At 41.3% G+C, this 22137-nt stretch overlaps 1 pseudogene; it reads right to left on the reverse strand.

The window, feature by feature from the left end:
- Positions 1-453: 453 nt before the first annotated feature.
- On the reverse strand, positions 454-5765 carry LOC112119688 (annotated as a pseudogene).
- Between the last annotated feature and the right edge of the window lie 16372 nt (positions 5766-22137).

Genomic DNA, 22137 nt, shown 5'->3' on the forward strand with positions numbered 1-22137 from the left:
TAGGCCTGAAATCGGTAGATATGAACTCAGCACAGCTCAGCCATGCCTCCATGCTACCCTGGCTACACTGCTATGTATACTCATGCTTACTCAATGAGAGCTAGCAAAAGTATGTGTACATGAGTGAGGGAATCACACCCCTAGCTCCTAAGGTAGACGTAGCCTAAGTGAAGACTGATTAACACATCGGATTCAAGTACTCCCATTGATTCCTATATCTTTCAGCAAAGGAATAGGGCTCCTTGGGGAGAGTGATGTGTGTGTGTGAGAGCAGGAGTGTGTATGATACAGAGATTATTTAATAACTGTCGTGGTATTACTGCCCCATTGTAATAAACCACTTAACCTCTTTATAAAAAGATGAGTTACCAAATAATTAGATCATTAGCACCAAACAACAAGGCCACCCTTCAGTTCAAGTCTCTGTGTTCGTAACGTTTAAGTGACTAATGTTTAGTGTGTTACCTGCTTGTTGAAGAAAAGGCATATGATTGGGCTGCAAACAAGACTGGTCTTACCAAAATGCATGGGAACTTTGCAGCTAGAGGTGAAATGTTATGTGCTGGATCAATGACAACAGCAAAGCTAGAGTATGGCAACCAGCAGATCAGAAAAGCCATCACCATAGCGAGTACCATCACCACAGCTTGGAACTCTCTCAACTTCTGGATACCCAATGTAAGGTTTCTTAAATTGATCTAATTTTCAGGATGTATTGCGCTCCCATCCTCTGAAAATTAGGCCCTTATAAGGTGTCTCAAGTTGGGCATCCCCAAAATTGAGACATCTAAAAACACTAGTTACATTTCAAAATCTTGACCTACATATGTACTATAAATAACCTTAAAAGTTCTTCTAGTTTCATTGCAGGGTATTAAGTAGGGAGCAATATCAGAGGGGCAGGAATCCCTGTGAATTAGTTAGTGAGGAGGACAGCCTAACAAACGAAATATGATTAATTTGTCATTACTGGGGAGGACAAAATAATTCTCAGAAGGAGTGCTACTCATATCTTTCCTGCTGAGGCTGGTGACCTCATTTATTTATTATTTCTAATATGCCTGACTACTAACAGCAGTATTATTTGTGTATTACAGTAGCAACTAGTGCCCCATCTAATATCAGGGCCCCGCTGCATTAGACACTTCAATGTTACTGCAGCCTGTTCCTTCTCTGAAGAGTTTACAGTCTGAATAGACAAGAAAAATAAAGCATGGAAGAAACAAAGCGTTCTTATCCCCACTTTACAAATGAGGAACTGAAGCACAGACAGATTAAGGAACAAGGGCAGCATTACACAGGAAATGCACAGCAGCACCAAAACTGAATGCAGATCGCAATGCAAATCCTTAAGCACAAGACCTTCCTTCCTCTCTTGAATACCCTGGTTCTGATCTTAGAAGTGCTCTACATCTAGCCCTGTATAAACAAAATTGAAATACCAAAAGTAGAATGCTGGCTCCCTTGAAATCAATAGGAGTTTTTTTCCATTCACTTCAGTGGGACCAGGATTTCACCCAAGAATTCTTATTCCCTTAAGTTTCAGGCACAATGCCATTTTTGCAGTTTTAAACAGCTTTCCTATATTTTAAGCAGTGTGTTATTGTAGTTGGAAATTGTAGGAAATACTTTCACAAATAAGCAATGAATTTTGAAAATGCATTATTTTATGTGTAGTGTGAATGTTATGTGATCTTGGCAGCTTCAGTACATTTGCTTTTCTTTTTTGGAAACAGAAATGCTGCTGGCGTACTGCAGATGGCATCGTCTGCTGACTAAGAGTTATTCATCGGAAGTGCCATAAACAAAGCTTGTGAGTCTCAGCCAACCTTTCGAAGTTGGTAGAATATTTTTATTTTAGTTACAACTCCATGTCTTTTCTGCTTCATTCAGTTTTGAAGTTGTGTTTATGTTCAGCTTAAAATAAGTGCTTAACTATAGTATTGACCTCACACTTGCATGTCTGAATTTCTCTTAGTGTAAATACTTTGTTACAATGTTGATGTTCCTACTTGTTTGTCAAAAAAAAAACAAACAAAAAAAGCCACATATTTAAATTTTTTATTCCAGTACTGAAGCTTCCTATTACTATTTTGACAATCTGTTGATGGCTATTTTAAATATTTTTTTTTCTTTAATGGAAATGTGAAAAGTTTTTCTTTTTTAAATTGGGTTTGTGCCCTTTTTTGCTTCTTTGTTATGTATAAGGAGGACCTTTTTATTTTAAGTTTTTTTTTCTGCTTGTTTTTAACCTAAAAATCTCACCAATATCAACTCCGATGTTCCCTAATTTTGCTGAAGAGGAGCATTAGAGTGTGTATTATGAGGTCTTACATTTTAATTGAAGGTACAGGGGGGTTGACTCTTTAACAAATAGCAATGTTTTTCCAAAGTGATTGTTTTTAGTGCCTATTTAACTCCAAACAAAATCAAAGTGTTTTAAAGAGTCTCCACTACGGCATTAGATCGACATATGCCGCATTAGGTCAAATTTATAATGTGCGTGGCTACACTACCGAGCCCTTTCCGCCAACCTAAAGGGCTTGTAAAATTGACGCCTGTACTCCACCTTGGCGAGAGGAGTAGTGTCTAACTTCCAGGGTCGAATTAAGGGTAGTGTAGACACAACACTGTAATTAGACAGGTTTGGCCTCTGAGAGGTGTCCCAGAGTGCTCCAATGTGACCACTCTGGACAGCACTTTCAACTCCACTGCACTTCAGCCAGGTACACAGAAAAAGCCCCAGAAACTTTTGAATTTCATTTCCTGTTTGATCAGCGTGGAGAGCTCACCAGCACAGCTGACCATGCCTGCCCAGGGCCACAAACGCACTCCAGCGTGGAGCATAAAGGAGACACTGGATCCAGTAGCATAGCTAGTGGGGTGCAGGGGAAGCGGCCACTCCCCCCTGAGCACATTTTGCAAAAGCTGCGCCTTTCCACGCAGCCAGCACTGGGCTCCGGACTCGAAATCCGGAGCTAGGTTTTGCATGCTGCCGCTGGCTGGCTCTGGGCTCCGCACCACCCTCCCCCAACCCCAGCCCTGCTAGCTCGCTCCGGGGCTCCAGGCAGCTGCCTGGCTCTCCAGGGATGAGGAGGAGGCGGCTCCCTAAGCCGGGGTGGCCTCTGCCGGGCGGGGAAGGGGCGGCAGCGCAGCCCCCCCCAACACGGCGAGGGGGGCTGAGGTCAGACTGGGGCCGGTTAGTGGTGAGGCCGGAGCAGGGTGAGGGGCACTGTGCTCAGCGACCCCGGGTTGGTGCGTACCTCCTGGCAGCTCGTTGGGTCCCTGCCGTGGCCAGGGGCCAGTGCCAGGCCTCTCTGCTGGCACTCGCTGACTTGTGGTTCACTCCGGCAGCCCAGGTGGGAGACTCCGTTTCTTTCCCATTGCCTTGGCCTTTCCTCACCCGCTGGGGGCGGCGGTGGCGCCCGTAGCGAATGGTGGCCTCAAAGCAGGGCCCTGGTGAATGGAGGCAAAAAGGGACTCTGAGGGGTCTGACGAAGAGGGTATTCACCCACGAAAGCTTATGCTCCAATACATCTGTTAGTCTTAAAGGTGCCACCGGACTCTGTTGCTTTCTACCTTATGTAATGAACTGAAGGCATTGTCCTAAGAAAATCCAGTGATTAGTATAGGAACAATGAAGCAGGCTACGAAATAGACAATCTGGTATCTACAGTTGCTCCAGGATCTTTCTTCCCAACTTCTAATGGGGCAGGAGATTTCGACTCCTTCAGGAATACAAGAGCTCCAGCCAAAGAGTGGTGACACTGGCCAGATGAGTCAGATGAAAACAAGTAGCTGGTAACCTCTCTTTAGGCTCAGCTTAAGATCTCCAGTAAGTTACCATACCACATTGTGTCTTTCATAGGCTAAGACAGGGACCACACTTGACAAATTACAAGAAATAATATGAGCAACCATCAGATCAAAATGTTTAAAGGTTAATTCATACACCCGCCTGCAAGTTTCATAGCAAGGCATTATTGAAAGTATCTGGGGTAAAGTCCTTGCCCCACTGAAGTCAATGGCAAAACTCCCATTAACTTCAATAAGGCCAGGATTTCATCCCTGGTGTATACTAATCTCTATCAATCACCAGAATTTAGCCATTTTTTCCAACCAGAAAATCTCATAAGTGTGGAAAAAAAGCCCATAAGAAATTATTAATCAAAATATGAGATTAAGACATTTTAAGAACATAAGAACGGCCATACTGGATCAAACCAATAGTCTATTTAGCTCAGTATCCTGTCTTCTGATGATGGCCAACGCCAAAGGCTTTAGAGGGAATGAACAAAATGGCAATTATTGAATTGTCCATCCCCGGTGTCCAGTCTGAGTTTGACAGTCAGAGGCTTAGGGACACCCAAAGTATGGGGTTGTATCCCTGATCATCTTGGTTAATAGCCATTGATGGACCTATCCTCCATGAACTTATCTAAATCTTTTTTGAACCCCATTATAGTTTTGGCCTTGAAAACATCCCCTGGTAACAAGTCCCATAGGTTGACTGCTTTGTGTGAAGTGCTTAATTTTTGTTGTTGTTGTTTTAACCCACTGCCTATTAATTTCATTGGGTGACCCATGGTCCAGATTAACACTTAGTCAGAACAACAGTATCATCTTGATTTTGCTTGATTTGTAGTTAAACAAGTGGCTAAAATACAATCTTCTTTAACAAACATCAGACATTCAGGTCTCCTGATCAAATATGGCACTTTTCATTTGACTTTCTGGTTCTTTGTGGGTTATTGTTGTTGGTTTAGGTGGTTTGGTTGGTTGGTCTTTTCTTCCCTTTAGTGGAAAGGATAGATTTGTAGTAAAATTATTATTTTTTTGCTATTCTTACTACTGTTTTAAGGAGCTATTATCCCTCCCGCTAAGTTTACCCACTATATTTAAAGGAGATATTTTGAAACGAATACATTAGATTTGTATTTAGTTTTATTTACTTATTTAAAAAATTAATACTAACCAGTATTGACAATACTGGTTACCTTCTTTCACAGACAATGAGAGGGTGCCAGATATCCAAGATGGGAATACATCAGCCCACATCACTACAGGTGTCCGTGGAGTTCCTCACCAAGTAATTTGTTTCTCAGCATGAGAAAAGCTGGCAGAATCTGTCCTTTGCGAATGGTTAATAGATTCAAAGTAGGAGTCACAATTCAAGATGGAAAGCAAAGATTAAGCAGTGTTATAACAAACCTACTTAGCCCTATGGCATTCCATTCATTTACCTGTCTCGCTGTTTAGAAAATCATATTTTTGAGTTGTGAATTCATTTTTTTTTTAAGTTAACAGAAAATTAGCCCTGTAAAACTATTGCTAGGTTAATTCTTCTTTTGGACTTAACCACAACCCAACATGAATAGTTGTCTTTTTCTAACCTAACACATACATTAAATTTTGTATTAGAACTGAGGAGGATACATGTGTCACTTGGCTGTTGCTTACCAAAGTAGTTGACAGCAAATCCTTGGAAACTGCAGAACTTTTGTCCCACGTAGAAACATCCACGGTAGTTTCTAGCTGTAACTATAGTGGTGCCACACAGAAATATCATGAGATCTAAAAAGGAAAGATTAAGAATGAATATGTTGATAGGGTTTTTAAGGTAACTGTAATCACTAACAAATTATTAAATATTGAAAACAGCGTCGAGGAATATCAAGAATGCCAAAATGCTATCTAGGGAAAATGATGAGTCTCATTGTGATGCTCTCAGCTAGGTCATCTACAACAGTAGTATTATTCTGCATCTGCCCATAATGGAGAACTGGAGATTTTATTAGAACTATTCACACAATAGATGGTTCATCTTCTATATGAACAAGGCCTTTGTTCTTACGTGATCACATACTGTGACGCTTCCCGGGGGACCCAGGGTTGTGAGGCACCTCACTACCACCTGTCCTTAGCATGAAGGAGCCTCGGCTGTGCCTGCCGGGGGTCAGCTCCCCAACTCTACATGCCATAGGTAACACAAGCACACCCCTCTAGGCCTACGCAGGCCCTTCTCTCTCTCTCTTCAGCAGGGGTTCTCAAACTGGGGGTCGAGACCCCTCAGGGGGTCACAAGGTTATTACATGGGGGGTTGCGAGGTGTCGGCCTCCATTCCAAACCCCACTTTGCCTCCAGCATTTATAATGGTGTTAAATATATTTAAAAGTGTTTTTCATCTATAAGGGGGGTCTCACACACAGACAGAGGCTTGGTATATGAAAGGGGTCACCAGTACAAAAGTTTGAGAGCCACTGCTCTACAGGTTAGCGATAGGCAAACTCCAGCCCTCTGACTGTCCCCTGGAGTGACCACCCCCTGTTCCACTGGACACTAGCAGCATACACAGATTTGTTGTTTCCAAAGAAGCAGTACATCCCAGCATACCAGTTCTATCTCAGATCATTACTCAGATATGTTTGTTATATAAACTTTTACTTGTTTTCCTATAAAGTATAGAGATTATTAAAGTGATAGCCAGAAGTATTGGAAACAAATGATTGCAAATAAAATAAAAATCATAAGATGCATTCTAGAACCTAGAATTACTTAACTAGTTACTTTCATGTTTTATAGAGCAATGCTCACCCAAAGTCCTCCCAGTGTTTTACAGCCAGGCTTGGCTGTAATCTTCCATTCATGAGACAAGTCACTCTGTCAACTTGCCCTTCAGTGAAAGATCCAGGGTGTCTGTCTGCACCCCTAGATATATAAGAACAATCCATTCTTCTTATTCATAAACAGGAAGCTCCCTGGCTGGTTGTTTTTTCCTTTATACTTCTTACTTACAGATTTTGTTGTCTGTTAACCAGCATCTTGCTCACTATGCAAATAGGTATACACTGGAAGGCGCACAATGAACAGACAGAGAGATAAGCATCTGTAACCCCCTGCCTAAAAGGAACCTGTCTAAGACATGTCACCTCCTGGTTACCTGCCTTAAGAACATAATTTTCAGAATAGAACACAACTCCTTAAATATGATCCATACATACATTTCACAATGATTATGATAACTGGGCTACTGGCTCTTGGTAAAGACCTCACATGTCACTCTTTAGTGAATTATTATGCATATATCCAACCCAGGGGATTCCTGTAACATCCTGGGCATCCCATGTGGCCTCTTCCAGCTGACACTAAGGGGTCCCTGCATCATACATGGTGCTATGTTTTATATTTGAGAGGTAAACCATAGGATTAAATTCACAGCTGTCTTCTTTCACTTGCCTTTGTGGTATGTTCTTAAGTGCATTAACCAAGTTTCCTAATAAGATTACAGTCAATAAAATAGCTCTGATAGTTCATCTTTGGTGCTGACAGTGCCTCAGAAGTCATCTTTATTGTAATAATTTCCAAGATGCTTTTTAATTTGAGTCAAAGAGTGTGCTAAGAAAATTGTCACATGGCAGAGACAACTACTGTGTCAACTGTATCTTCACCTGTCTTTTCGTTTAAAAAAACATCCCTATTTCCCCCCTACCTCTTAATCTAGCACTAAAGAAAATATGTTAATCTAACAACATGTAATCCTAGCAAATCTTGCATAACAGAGTATTTCCCTGCCAGCCTTGCTACGGTTCCTTCTGGAGCATTTATCTTTGCTTCCTTCAATGCAAAATACTATGCTAATCCAATGTTGCCATTGAGAATGTAAATGCACAGGTGTCAAGAAGGTCAAAGTGATGGTTCCTGGCTTAATGGTTACTTGACCACACTGCACATATGTCACTATATATGGTTGGGTAATACAAGATACTATAGCCAGTTCCTCAGTCAGTGTAAATCAGAGTAGCTCCATTGATTTCAGTGACTTCAGTTGACTATGCCAGTTGAGAGTAAACCCTTATATGTGCATAGGCAGGCTGTGTAACATTTGCAGTGGGAGCCATGACTTTAGAGTTCCAGATTTATGTCTCTATCAGCCATAACATTGCATTAATATCATACTTTTTTGTTTCAAAATTCAGTTTTCTGCTAACTTCAGAAACTTACACTTTGAGAATACTTCTCATGTTTCAGGTGCAAGTATTATAAACTTTGCACCCACGTTTGCATCTCAAAACTTCACTGGTAAATACTATGGGACCAGATGGGTTTCTCTCTCCATAGCAAAATCTGGGAATTGGAAAGCAATGCAGAGATGAGGCTGAGTTAGCATTAACTACGAGACAAGCACTAATAACTACATCTGGCTACCAGTTAAAGAACTGCAACAAAACATGTTTCCCCTTTATCAGCATGATGTGGCATCTGTTTTTAGAACAGAGGTAGCTTGCTACATTTAACTAATTATTCTAAGAGTTACATCTTGTGACACTCAGATTCTGCTACTCGAAACTTCATGAGAACAGACTTTTATTGAGGACATTGTACAACTTCGCTTCCTTTGGTCTCCGCTTGACAACAAGTCGGTTTTACAGGCATATATAGAAAGGGCAAAGTACATGTAGATAGTTAATGGCACTCCTATCATTTTCATTACTAAGGTTATCATGCAGGAAGTCACTGATGAGTGAATATAAGCATGTACCATTCTTTACAGCATATCCTGTGTTGGCAGGATTTACTTATCCAGTAAATCCATCCTTTTGGATAAATTAATATCAGATTAAAGCAGTGTTGTCTTGTTCAGAGGTCTTTTCATTCCCATTGCTGCATGTTTCATTATGATATCCAATGCGGAGCTGGCCAGCACGAAAGCCATCTGGTTGGGGATGAAATCCTAGCTCCTTTGAAGTCAATGTAAAAAATCCCATTGACTTCAACAGGGTCAGGATTTCACCCTACATGTTTAACCAGTGGGCCATCCCATGACTGACTTGTAAGCAACTGTCTTCACAATGGCCCATATACAATATCCATAACGATGTGAACATAAGTCCCTTCTTTTTAGGGCCTTATTCTTCTGCCCACAGATTTACCAAGCTGTGACATAGATGTTTGAGATAAAATTAAACACTGGACACAATGTCAGGAGCAAAATATTTTAGCGATTTTGATTTGGCGTCTAGAAACCATCAGATTAAAGTGGCACCTGAGGATTGAGAGAACTCTGCCTTTGTGACACCCTATGGGACTGTTTCAATTCTGCAGAATGTCTTTCAGTCTCATGAATGCACCAGAGATGTAGTAAATATACCAGGGACGCAGTACCAGTAGGGAGTAAATGATCTGACCCAAATTGTGAGAACTGAAGACATCCTCACGCTCTTAGATGACTTCATTTGTTTCCATAAAACATGGGAGGAATATCTGGTAGACGTGGACAGGATTCTAAAGCTTTTTAAGGAGTTAGGGTTTAAACTTGCACAAATGACAGTTTGCGAGGAGTCACATTACCTTCCTAGAACATACAGTGAAAATGGGTTGGAGCCCCAGAAACTGAACATTATACAAACCTGGAGGAGGTACAGAAGCTTGCAGGCCTCTGAGAATTCTACAGAAGATTTTTTTTTTTTAATTATTCAGAGCAGGCAGCATCATTATACCACCTAACTTAGGGCAATTTTGTCTTTTATTGGAGGGATACCAAACAGTATTTGAGTTACTGAAGGAAGGACTGCTAAATGATGCTGTGTTTAAATTCCCTGTCCACTCATGGTAATCTGGGATGTCTCAAAACTTGCTTTTGGATTTACATTTGAACAAATTGATTAATTCAGTTTGCACAGTGGCTTTTGAAAGTTGGAAATTAAATGAGAGAGAAAAACTTAGTGCTCAGCTACAGAAATGGAGTGTTTAGCTATTGTGGAGGCCCTCAAGGCCCATTGTCCCTGCTTAGCAGGTACGGAATTCACAGTGTACACATACCAGCGGGCACTGCAGTGGCTCCTTATGAAGCACCGCCCAGAAGGATGCCTGTGAAAATTGATATACAAACTGTCTGAATATACATTCACAGTTCACCATAAACCTGTAAAGCAAAATATGGTTGCAGATGCACTCAGTGGGGGAAGGCAGTGAGAATAGATTCAGGCTGGTCTTGTGAGCACATCTGGCAAGAACAGTCTAAGGACCCTGAGTTATGTCTGGTGTGCCAACAGAGCTACAGAAGGAGAACCTGCCTGGGGAAGTTCAATGCCATTCAGGAACTATTATCTATTATCTGGGCTCTGGTTACCAACTTGGCGGTGTACGAAGGTAACAGACTTGTCTTGCCAGCAAGCTTACAGAGAACTGTACTGAAGTGTCATTGGCAGGCTACCTGGTGTATGAAAAGACACAGAGCCACCTAGCCAACTGATTTTTTTGGCTAAGCATGGCTGCAGATGTTAAGGACAGTATACTTTCCTGTCAAGAAAGGAAAGTGCCAGCAAGAAGAGGAAGAACTCCTTTAAGGGAAGTGTCCCAATCTAGTAAACCCTGGGAGCACATACAGATTGACTTGAAAGGCCCTCTACCAGAAACACCCGATGAAAATCGGTATTTGTTGGTAGTGCATAACACCTTCTCAAAGTACGTGGTGGCACAACCACTGAAGGATAAAAAGATTGAGTCAGTTCCAGATGCACTGATGAAAGTGTTGCAGTTCAGCCCACCCAACTACATCTGCACTGATCAGGAGAAGGAACTTGAATCACGATTGTTAGACAAGATTTGCAGACATCTCCAAAAAAGCAAGGTGAGGACCAGTCTTGCCCATCCTGTGAGAAATGAGGAATGGAGAAAGTAAACCGTACCATTCATTCTCTGCTTAGAATCATAGTCAGTGAATACCAACAAGATTAGGACATTTGTCGTCTTTGCATATAACACCAGCCAGCACTCAGCGATCCATTACTCTCCTTATGACATTTTTTAACCTTATTAATTATTATTAATAGCCCCGGAGATTGCAATGACTGGAGCAGAGAACCAAGCCCAGCCAGTCCCACAGCACAGGAGCTGCAGGAACCGCTACTGTAGGGTGAATGGTGGGCAGAACCCAACCCCCCTCCCTCCACGGGGGACAGGATCTGACCGAAACTACCCCAGGGCAAGGCTGTAAGCAGAGCAGGACAGCTGCCAAGGGTGCAAAGGTTATGGGGTGACTCGGGCTGGCGATGCCAGGGAGCTTGGGCCAGTCCCGCATGGAGGGGCTTGGAGAAGGCGCGCTACCTCCGCTCCTTGCGTCACCTCAGTGAGCCAACCAGCCTGTCTGGTTTGGGGGGAGCACAACCAAAAAATCTGGGGGGAGGCATGTGACCCTGCATGCCCCCCCACATATCGCTGCTGGTCATTGGTGCAAATATGCTTGTTCACCCCAGGTGCTAAAATGCCTAGTTACGGCTCTGCCCCAGAGCCTCCACCCACAGACTATTTACTGAATTCCAACATGCCCTAAACATTTACAAATAGGTCCTGAGCCCAAATAGGTTGAGAACAACTTACTTAGTCTTTCTCTAGACTATTTCCTGTGAGATACCTGGAGGTCCTCAAGATGGCTCTATGCCAGACTAATCCTGCAAGCCCTCTATCAGTTGGTCTTGCTGCTATCAAGGAGAGTTCCTCATGCCAAGGGTTTGCAGGGTTGATTGCTTAAAAATAAATGTCTTTGCTGTCCAGCACAGTGCATTGGAAATTACATTGGTGCCAGTGCCCAACTAAGTTGCATGACCTACATTCAGCCCCAAACACTACAGAACTATTTACAATCTTTTTTAATTTCTCATGGACTTTTTGGAGCATACTGATTTTGTGGAATGACAGCAGCAGATTTTTAAATGATCCATTAATTGAATTTGTTTTGGCTAATTCCCAGCAGGGTAACGTCTTTCTTCATACTCAAATTCCCCTGAAATTTCAACTGAAAGAGGATATTCTTCTGCACTTCCTGTAGCATAGTGCTGGTATGTGTTAATTAACTCTAGCGTTCTACCTAGGACCTGGCTAGTTCTGGTGGCAAGCTCTATATATATATTCTGTAAAATGCTTTGGGAACATTCTGTTTTAAAGGAACAGTAAGTTATTCTTTTTGTAACACCAATTGCATTCTTCAACCCTGTATAAAGGGAGATTACACAAAGTGCTTACAGGGGGTTAGTATGATTTTTTTTGTAGTTACATTCTCCTCAGACAATCAGAAAAACCTACACGTTTCAGAATATTACATACACATTCCTAAACAAGAGTACGGTAAGGGAGTGCCTCCCTCCCTTTATTTTTCATATCATTTACTCCTGAAGTAAGCTTTGTATTTGCATGCCACTGTTTGACAGTTAAATATCAATGATAGGAGCCTGCCTGAGGTCATTTTCCCTTGTTTATGGTGATACAGTAACATGTTGGAAGATAGCAGCTGTTGGTAAGAACTAGGAAGATTATCCTTTCTAAACTATCCACATCCCTTTCTTACAGTAGGAGTTAACCTAAACAGAAAGAAGTGTTTCATATGGCTATGCAGTTAAATGGCTGTTTGGGTAGTTGGTGCTGAAAAACAGAGTTGGCATGTGGGTTTAGTTGCATATTCATCTTGATTTATTACTGGGGGGGCTGGCTTTTTTATTCTGTGGGTCATATTTTCATTTGTTGTCTACAGTGTTTATAATGTAATGCATATATCATGTCAGATGGATTCTAGCTCTATATATCCATGTAAAATAGAAAACAGTATTTACCCACTTTTATAAAATGTATGGATAGCTATAGATAAAAAGTACTAAATATTATTAATTATATTTATTATAGGTGGGGCTGGTAGAACTTCCTATTATTAATGTTGCCTGACACTTCCCATTTTACAAGCAGCTGAAAACAGGGTTGTATCTTTGCCTAACTTTAACCATTTGGGCTGAAATTTTCAATAGTGGCTATCAGTTTTCAACTAGTGCCTCAGGCTGAAGGTTTTGGGAAACTTCAGCCAAAACAGTTCAGCCATTTTAGAGAATGAGGCTAGTGAAAAGTACATTATTTTGCCCATGTTAGAAAAAATTCTGACAACTTTTTATTTGAGAAGCTCCTGTTTTGGAGCAGGGGCTTGAAATTTGACAGGGGTGTGCCTTTGACTGTTCCTGTGAAAAAGCAATCCAAATTTAGCTAAATTGAAAAATTGCAGTTTGCACATGCTCGAGCCCTGCTAGACCTTTCCAGCCAAATCCCCTGAAGTTTCTGTGGTTCTGAATTCCCTACAGTTACTATCCAAAAATTAGTATGCGATTGTGTAATTAAAGACCATATCATAATGGGCAAGCACAAATTAAGGTTGCACATGTAATCTTAATTCTGGCATTTCCTCACTTTATGAGTGCTTGACTTTGCAACCTTAATCACATTCTTTTCAGATAGTTTGTGTGTGTATTTATGATGTACAATGTCTTTAGTGCATGTAGTTAATCACTGAGAAGCCCCCATGGCACAAATGTGTTTTAAGGAGGGAATTTCTTATGGAGTGAGGTTGCGTGCGTGCGTGCGTATATATATATATATAAAATTTTATAACACTACATTTAGGGTATGTCTACCCTGCACACTCTTTAGGACAGTACATAAATTCTATGCATTACACTCAGAACGGGGATAAATAGCAGTGTAGATGGTGAGGCACTGCTTAGGCAACTAAAGCAAAGACATGTCTGAACCCTGTAGGTATGTGCCCTACATGGGTCTCTACATTCCCAAGCAGTGCCTTTCCTATCTATGCTGCTACTTTTAGCAGTGTAATGTCCCACTGCCTCCCCACTACTGGAGCCTTTGCCCACCACAGGGAAAGGCTCCAGCAGTAGGGAGGCAATAGAAAAAGTCTCTGCCTTTGACAGCTTCCCCTGCAGGAGCCTTTCCCCACTCCCTCCCCACACAGGAGCCTTTCATGGACACGGGTAGCTACATACCACAGTGTGGATGCAGCCTGCTTTTCACTGCAATGCATAGCTACACACCCTACATGCCACTGCCAGTAGTGTGCAGTTCAGACAGCCTTAGAAAGTTCTGTATTTGTTAAAAGCAACAGAGTCCTGTGGCACCTTTAAGACTAACAGATGTATTGGAGCATAAGCTTTCGTGGGTGCTGCGTCTGACGAAGTGGGTATCCCATGAAAGCTTATGCTCCAATACATGTTAGTCTTAAAGGTGCCACAGGACTCTGTTGCTTTTTACAGATCCAGACTAACACGGCTACCCCTCTGATACTCTGTATTTGTTGTTCTCCATGGTAAAAGAACTATGTTTCAATAGTTATTTACAGTGTAAACAGGAAGTTTGTCTTTCAATATTCTGGGATATGAAAAAAATGGGTTTATGTCTCTCCAGATTGTCATGATATTCTATCTATTCAGTACCTCAGCTATAGTTTTCTTTCCTGTTACATTAAAAAAAAAAAAAAAAAAGCGCATTTTACTTTCACTCCATCTTTATAGACATCTGTGACGGGTTGGATCACAGAACCTCCCTTGGGAGCTGCCACCCAATGTACCAAGACTACTTCTATTCCTGTTTTCCCTGCCAGCTCAGGACTCCAGCACCCTGTCTTGCTGAGCCAGACACTCCCGTCTGCTCCAAACAGACCCAGGGTCTGAATAACTTGCCCCAAAGCTGCAAGTTTACCTGAAAACAGCTCACAGAAGTGTGCTTGTCTTTAGCACTCAGATGCCCAACTCCCAATGGGGTCTAAGCCCAAATAAATCTGTTTTACCCTGTATAAAGCTTATACAGGGTAAACTCATAAATTGTTCGCCCTCTGTAACACTGATAGAGAGATATGCATAGCTGTTTGCTCCCCCGGGTATTAATACATACTCTGAGTTAATTACTAAGTAGAAAGTGATTTTATTAAATACAGAAAGTAGGATTTAAGTGGTTCCAAGTAGTAACAGACAGAACAAAGTAAGTCACCAAGCAAAATAAAATAAAATGCGCAAATCTATGTCTAATCAAACTAAATACAGATAAGATCCTCACCAGTTCCAGAATGCTTCCTTTTACAGGCTAATCTCCTTTTAGCCTGGGTCCAGCAATCACTCACACCCCCTGTAGTTACTGTCCTTTGTTCCAGTTTCCTTCAAGTATCCGGGGGGGGGGGGGGGAGGAGGGTGGAGAGGCTCCTTCTTTAGACAGCTGAAGACAAAATGGAGGGGTCTCCCACAGATTTAAGTAGACTCTCTTGTGGGTGGAGACCCCTCTCCTATGCAAAGTCCAGCTCCAAGATGGAGTTCTGGAGTCACCTGGGCAAGTCATTCCTGCATGACTCAGTCTTTACAGGCCGAAGCCATTGTCCACATGGTATCTTGTATGTCTCCAGAAAGACTTCTTATGTGGATTGGAGCATTCCAAGATGCATTGTTCCCTGAGTGCTTCCTGATCAGGTACTTAACCTTGCAAATTCCTTCCTAAAGAAACTTAAATGCCTCACAAAGCTTACTTAGAAACCAAGCAGGTATACAGCCCATATTCTTAACCTCAAGTAGAAAATGATATATGTGTACAGATAGGATGAATAGATATAGTAGACCATAACCTTTACGGAGATATATTACATGGCACAGGCAGCACAAAACATATTCCAGTTATGTCATACATACATTTATAAGCACACCCCCACCCCCATAAAGCCTTATGGGGTACACTGTCACAACATCCAACTGCTATTTTTTTCTTTCCATTTTTCCTTATTGTTTGCACCAACTACTTTGAAGTAAAGCATAATTAGATTCTTTTTATCATTTGGCATTTGAAGTAACTGTATGTTGGATAACAAGCCACTGGATCTTTGAACTTAGGGCAAATTCAGTCTTTTGAAGCTTTAATCATTAGGAGCAAATAGTGAAATCAGTGGAGATTTATTTATTGCTCTGTCAGTGGTGTTTAAATAAGACTGTTTGAATTTAAGGTACTCTCTGGCCTCTTAGAGTCCTTTTAAACTCCTTAGTAGCACATTTTTCATAATTAAAGGGGATTCTCTCCCTGCACCCGCTCTGCACAGGTGCATGCAGCAGAACCACTGAATTGCTATAAGTGAGATAGGATCTGAGGGCAACAGAGCAGAGCTGAGAAAGGGAGCAACATGGGGACAGGGAAGTGGATCTATCGTCCAGCCATTCATCTCCACCATGCATGCAATGCAGAACAGCCATGGGCTTACTGTTCTGCTTCTGTTCTATGGCCTGTGGTGCAATATTTGATCAACACCACCACATACACACTTCCTCTGCTTTTCCCAGCACACAGCCTGGTAACTTGGGCTGGGCCCAAAGGGCAGCATTTGTTCTTAATTGCAAGGGGAAATAATAGGTTAATGCACATTTCCTTTTTTAATGCTGTTTTTCTCTCTATTAGGGTCTTTCCAACACAAATATCACAGAAAAGATGTTCCCTGTCATATTCCCTGTCACACACTGAAAATGGCTGAAATGGTTGTCTTCAGAACCAAGAAGTAATTAGAAATAAATACATTAATTACAATCCTCTGGCTGTTATGAAGTACGTTTATTTGACATTTAAAGACCACCATGACATCTGCGTTAATTCAGAATAGTAAGAACTACCCGACTCAATGTCAAACAGCAAATGCACCAATAGTGGAAGAAAAGCGGGACTTAGAGGTACAGTAGAACCTCAGAGTTACAAACCCCAGAGTTACAAACTGACCAGTCAACCATACACCTCATTTGAAACCAGAATTATACAATCAGGCAGAGACACTAAGAGAAAAATAAATTGCTATTGCTATTATTAATAGCAAATACAGTACAGTGCAGTTTTGAACATAAACTACTATATAGTTTGTCTGGTGAAAAAAATGTCCCTGGAACCTAAACCTCTCTCCCTCCCCCCCCCGCCCCCCTTCATTTACATTGATTCTTATGGGGAAATCGGATTCGCTTAACGTAGTTTTGCTTAAAGTCACATTTTTCAGGAACATAATTACAACGTTAAGCGAGGGGGTACTGTATACCATAGCTGACAGACAACCTCTCTTGGCTTCCAAGTGTATAAACTATTCTCGCACCCATGGGTTAAATAGAAATCCTGGCAACTAATATTTCAGCCAGGAGAAACTAATCTTTATTTAACATAAGCATTTTACCCATTAGGTAAAGTAATCTAATGAGATTTAATGCTTCTTGGGAATGGCATAAAACAAAGACTGAGTCCAGTATGCAGCTAAAGGGTCAAATAAATTCAAAATATAGCCTGAAATTTGATAAATTGTTTGGGATATAGAGCCAGAGCCACAGCTAGTGTAAATTGGTGTCGTTACATTTAAGCGACATAAATTTGCCAATTTATACCAACTAAGGATCTGGCCTATATATTGGTGGTACCTAGAGTAAGAGCACTATGGTATTCAAGGGGCCATGGGTTCCAGAGTTTGAAGCGGTGTGTTGGTTAGACCTGCTCTGGTCAGTTAGACAGAAATGTTTTAAATGCTGGCAGCTACTTGGAGCTCTGTCCAGAATAATACACCCACCATTACAGACACTGGCAGAGTTGCACTTGTGTTAGCAACAGAGAGAGATCATAGGAAAAGTTCCACAGACACCGAATACCACAGTGATGGGCCTGGTATAAGAACCCGAATAGAGTAGAATGATCTACTGTTAATGATCAGCTCTGACACCCACTGCAGAACAGACACTAATGGATTCAGTCTTCTCAGGGTCTCAGCCTACTTACTTTTGCAAGAGACTTATTTGGTAGTGGCAGACTATAGTCTCTCCAGAGTGATAAGTGGGTTTCTCTCTCTTGTTGCAACACTCTGGAGTCCATACCCAAAAGTGCTTCCTTTTGACAGCACTGACGATGAGGGGAGAAGGGAGGCCTGCCCTGAGACAAGGTGGAGTTAATTATAAAGAATGTTTTTTAGAAGCCAGGTGTGACCTCTTCCTTTCCCTTTTCCAAGGCACGGAGGTGAACATCTCTGCCATCAGTTTAGAGAGGTCACCTTTCTTCTTGACCTTTTCAGTGTACAATTGGCAAAGGTGGTATTAGTTTTGTAGTTTGGGGAATATCAAAGATTTTGTCAAGGCTTTGTCATTCCTCCCGGCTGTAGCACCCTTACACCAGCGATGAAGCAGGGTGGCCTCCATGTCATCAGAACAGATATTTGTCTGCATTTCATGAAGAAGATGATCTGCTCCACCTCATCTGATATCAATTTAAAGGACAAGCTGAGGGTGGAAAAACATGGCCTCATTTGCAGATTCAAAATTTTCTATTTAAAACAAATCCACCTATATCGTAAAGGATGTTTCAAGATCAATGAGGGAAGGGAAAGTTTTTCCCATTCTTTTTTATTACTAGCTGAGCCAGATGAAAACAGAAAACATTTATGAGTATTCTTGTGAATAAAACTTTCGAATTTGACTTCTCCCCTTGGGACCTTAATCCAATCTCCACTGAATTCAGTGGGAGTCTTTCCACTGACTTCAGTCAGTAATGGATCAGACACTTATTCATGTACCTTTGGGTTGGGTGACTTTTCTATTTGCAAAAATGTTTAAAGGTGAACAGTGTCACAAATTCTAGTACAAATATACATCACTGCGAATATTTGCACTGGCAGTGTTTGCTCAGCCATTTGAAAAATTGTATTGCTTGCATAAGATTTGAACAATTATGATATGTGGATAATTTGTGAACAAATAAACAGGACTTCAGTTTTAAGCATCCAATCACAGATTGGAAATGATATCAGGTTGCTTAGCTGATCAGTTGTATAGCAGTGAATAAAGAATTGCAAATACTCAGACTAGTTCTTGAATAATCCATAGACAATTTTTCCATACATATAATTCAAACAATTGTGAACATACTTGTTAGAATCCCAACCTGATTGCTGATCATTCATGAACAAAATAAAAGTGCTGAATTCATTGATTAAATTATTCACAATGATTAATTCAGACAGCTCTAATTGCTTAAGACACTTGCATAGAAACAGGATTGTTCCTTAGAATTTCATCTGCTCTTGATACCTATTCCTTACCTGAGGAAGATTTCCTTTGCCAAACCTTATCAGTTGTGACAAAGTTCCTCCTCTATCTTGGTGGGTCCTGCGCTTATTGGCGGATTTTCTTGCCTCAGAGATTCACCATGTGGGTTGGGGAACAGCCCAGAGACCTTCCCCTCTGGAAGAACCCACAGTCCAGGTCAATTGGGAGGTTTGGGGGGGAACCCGGGCCTGCCCTCTACTCCGGGTTCCAGCCCAGGGCCCTATGGACTGCAGCTGTCTATAGTGCCTCCTGTAACAGCTGCATGACAGCTACAACTCCCTGGGCTACTTTCCCATGGCCTCCTCCAAACACCTTCCTTATTCTCACCACAGGACCTTCCTCCTGGTGTCTGATAACGCTTGTGCTCCTCAGTCCTCCAGCAGCACACCCTCTCACTCTCAGCTCCTTGCGCCTCTTGCTCCCAGCTCCTCACACTCCCACCACAAACTGAAGTGAGCTCCTTTTAAAACCCAAGTGCCCTGATTAGCCTGCCTTAATTGATTCTAGCAGCTTCTTCTCAATTGGCTCCAGGTGTCCTAATTAGCCTGCCTGCCTTAACTGGTTCTAGCAGGTCCCTGATTACTCTAGTGCAGCCCCTGCTCTGGTCACTCAGGGAACAGAAAACTACTCATCCAGTGACCAGTATATTTGCCCTCTACCAGACTCCTGTACCCCATTGGTCTGGGTCTGTCACACAGTACAAATCTATGCAGAGCAATCTGAAAGGGAAAATGAAAAGCAAAGAGGAGAGACAATTATTCTAGAGAGTGAATACTATTAATCTTGTGTTAAAATGGATCATGTTACCGTTTGTAAACTGGCATTGATCCTGAAGCCACTCTGTCTGACCTTTCTGATAAACAAATCCCCTAGAAACGTTGAATCTACAAGAAGAAAAACTAGTTCCCTATTTCAGCACTCAGCAAGGAAGCTTAGGAAGAGAAAAAGGTATCGCTTCGGCTGAGTCCAATATACAGTGAAGCAAGTTAAATGTTTGACTTTTATTTTATTTTATTTTTGTTATATTTGCAGAGGATGTGAACAGATTGAAAGTTGACAATTTGAGAATGAAACCAATTCTTCAGCTGTTTAAAGCAGTAAGTTTAATGACCTAGAGTATGCCCGTGTGTCTGTCCTTTTCTTATATCATGTTTTGCTTGGTCAAGATTGTGTTGCTGAGAAGAGTTTCTTGATTCCTAGTTTCAAAAAACTACTGAAATTTATTATATGTTCAGTTTAATGTAAGAGCTTTCCAGAGAATAAGTTTTAATTCAAATTGTGCTTCATAAGCATATATGTTTAACAAAAATAAAGTCTACACAGTAAAACTTTCTTAATTCATACTAATATCTGGAAGCCCTATTGTGAATTATAGAATTCTGCAGATAGACAACCGAGTGGTTTCACTTATTAAAAAAACAAATGTAATGCATCACAAAATATACTTCTGTTCATTTATTCAGTGAATGCAGCTTAGTTTTATTTATAATACTTCACTGTATACTAATAAATGCTGAAAAGATCATGAAGCCATAGTAATAGAAGATCTCACTACAACCTTGTGCTATTACAGCCTAGATGAAAAACAGGGAAATAACACTGATTTTGTGCATGATTTATGGAGAGTGTGAATTCCAAGTGTATCTCAGTTTTAATGAGCACATGCTTTGATTACTCTCTCTCTCTCTCTCTAAGATGGGTAAATAAGGCAAAAAAATTATATGGATATTCACCACAGTTGTGATTAATTCATTTCCATCATATTCAAGAAAAGTTTGCATTTGCTTCCTGCAAACTTTTGAGTGATTGGATTGGATTGGCCCAAATGTTTATGGAAAGCGAATGTAAAAGTTGCATACATCAGAAGTCTCAAAAAATAGATTTTAAGTTTGCACCTTCACGAATTTGGGTCAAGAGTATTGGTAGATGTATCCAATGAGAGAACAGAAACAATACCACATAATTATCTATTTAAAACTAAGCCACACCAGATCAAATTTCACAAGCCACATTCAATCAATCAAGCGGGGTAAAAAGCCAGCATATGTTTGAATAAACAACTAAAACAGATTTGGGGAAATCCTGAATGGTTTGCAGATATTCTGTTGACAAAATGAGAGGCCACATTTGTTAAATAACTAGTTTATCATTAATTATTTTCTTACCTATCAATCCATTTCTAGAGGGACTATTACCGTAGTATCTGGGAACTACACCTTCATACATTATGAAACATAACAGATTATTACACTTAATTACCAGATAAATTGCCAAGAAATTGCCACTATACCTTAATTAACAACTTTTTTCTGTATTATTTGATTACATAATACCAATTTTATTTATTTATTTCAAAGCATCCTGCTTCCCTGCTGAAAAGAAAATACAGGTTAGCCTTGTCTTAAATGATTGTTAGATTTTATTTGCTTAACCTCTAAGTAAATAATAGTTATTTGATATAGCCCATTTGTCCCGCTTAAAAAAAAAAAAAAAAGGGTCATGGGCATTGCTAGCTTCATTGTTATTCCTAATATAGTACAGTGCTGTAGTCTCACTTCCTGGCAGAAAAAGACCTAAGAAAAATTAAGAGACTCTGGCCCCAGTCAAGCAAAGTACTTAGCTATATCCTTAATCTTAAACACATAATTAGTCTTATTGAAAGTAATGGTACTACTCAAACTTAAAGGTAAACATGTGCCTTTGTACTTTGCTCAATCAGGGCCTGTAGCGAAGAAAGACTCACCGCCACGGTGCCTCCTGCTGGTCGTCTTGGGAATTAGCTCTCCAGCATACGGAGCGCCGCCTCCTGGCCGATGTCTCGCCTGCCGCTGGCCCCATGTCCCACCCAAATCCCGGTGCCCATTTACCTCAGGGTTCTGCCCCCAGCAGTAATCCACAAGCTCCCAAGCCACACCTTGCCTCAGTAGCTACTGCCAGTCACCATCTAGCCCCCGCTCACTGGGGCAGACTGCAGTCTGTAATGGCCACTCATCATTGGCAAGGGGTTCAGACCAGCTGCCTCTGCCTAAGCCCGGGCTGCAGCCTCTGCAACCCCAGTACCTGTTTTGGCCTTTTAGCAAGGCCCGCAGCCTGAGGATTTACCAGGCTGGATCTCTCCTGCTCCTCTTGCCTTTTCTCAGGCCCCGTTCCCTGAGCTCCTAAGCAGCCAGGTCTTTCTCCCTCCAAGGCTGGAGAGAGACTCCTCCAGCTTCTGGCCCACAGC

The sequence above is a fragment of the Terrapene carolina genome, unplaced genomic scaffold (genome assembly GCF_002925995.2).
Source record: "Terrapene carolina triunguis isolate 2854851 unplaced genomic scaffold, T_m_triunguis-2.0 Scaffold68, whole genome shotgun sequence".
Taxonomy (NCBI): Eukaryota; Metazoa; Chordata; order Testudines; family Emydidae; genus Terrapene; species Terrapene triunguis.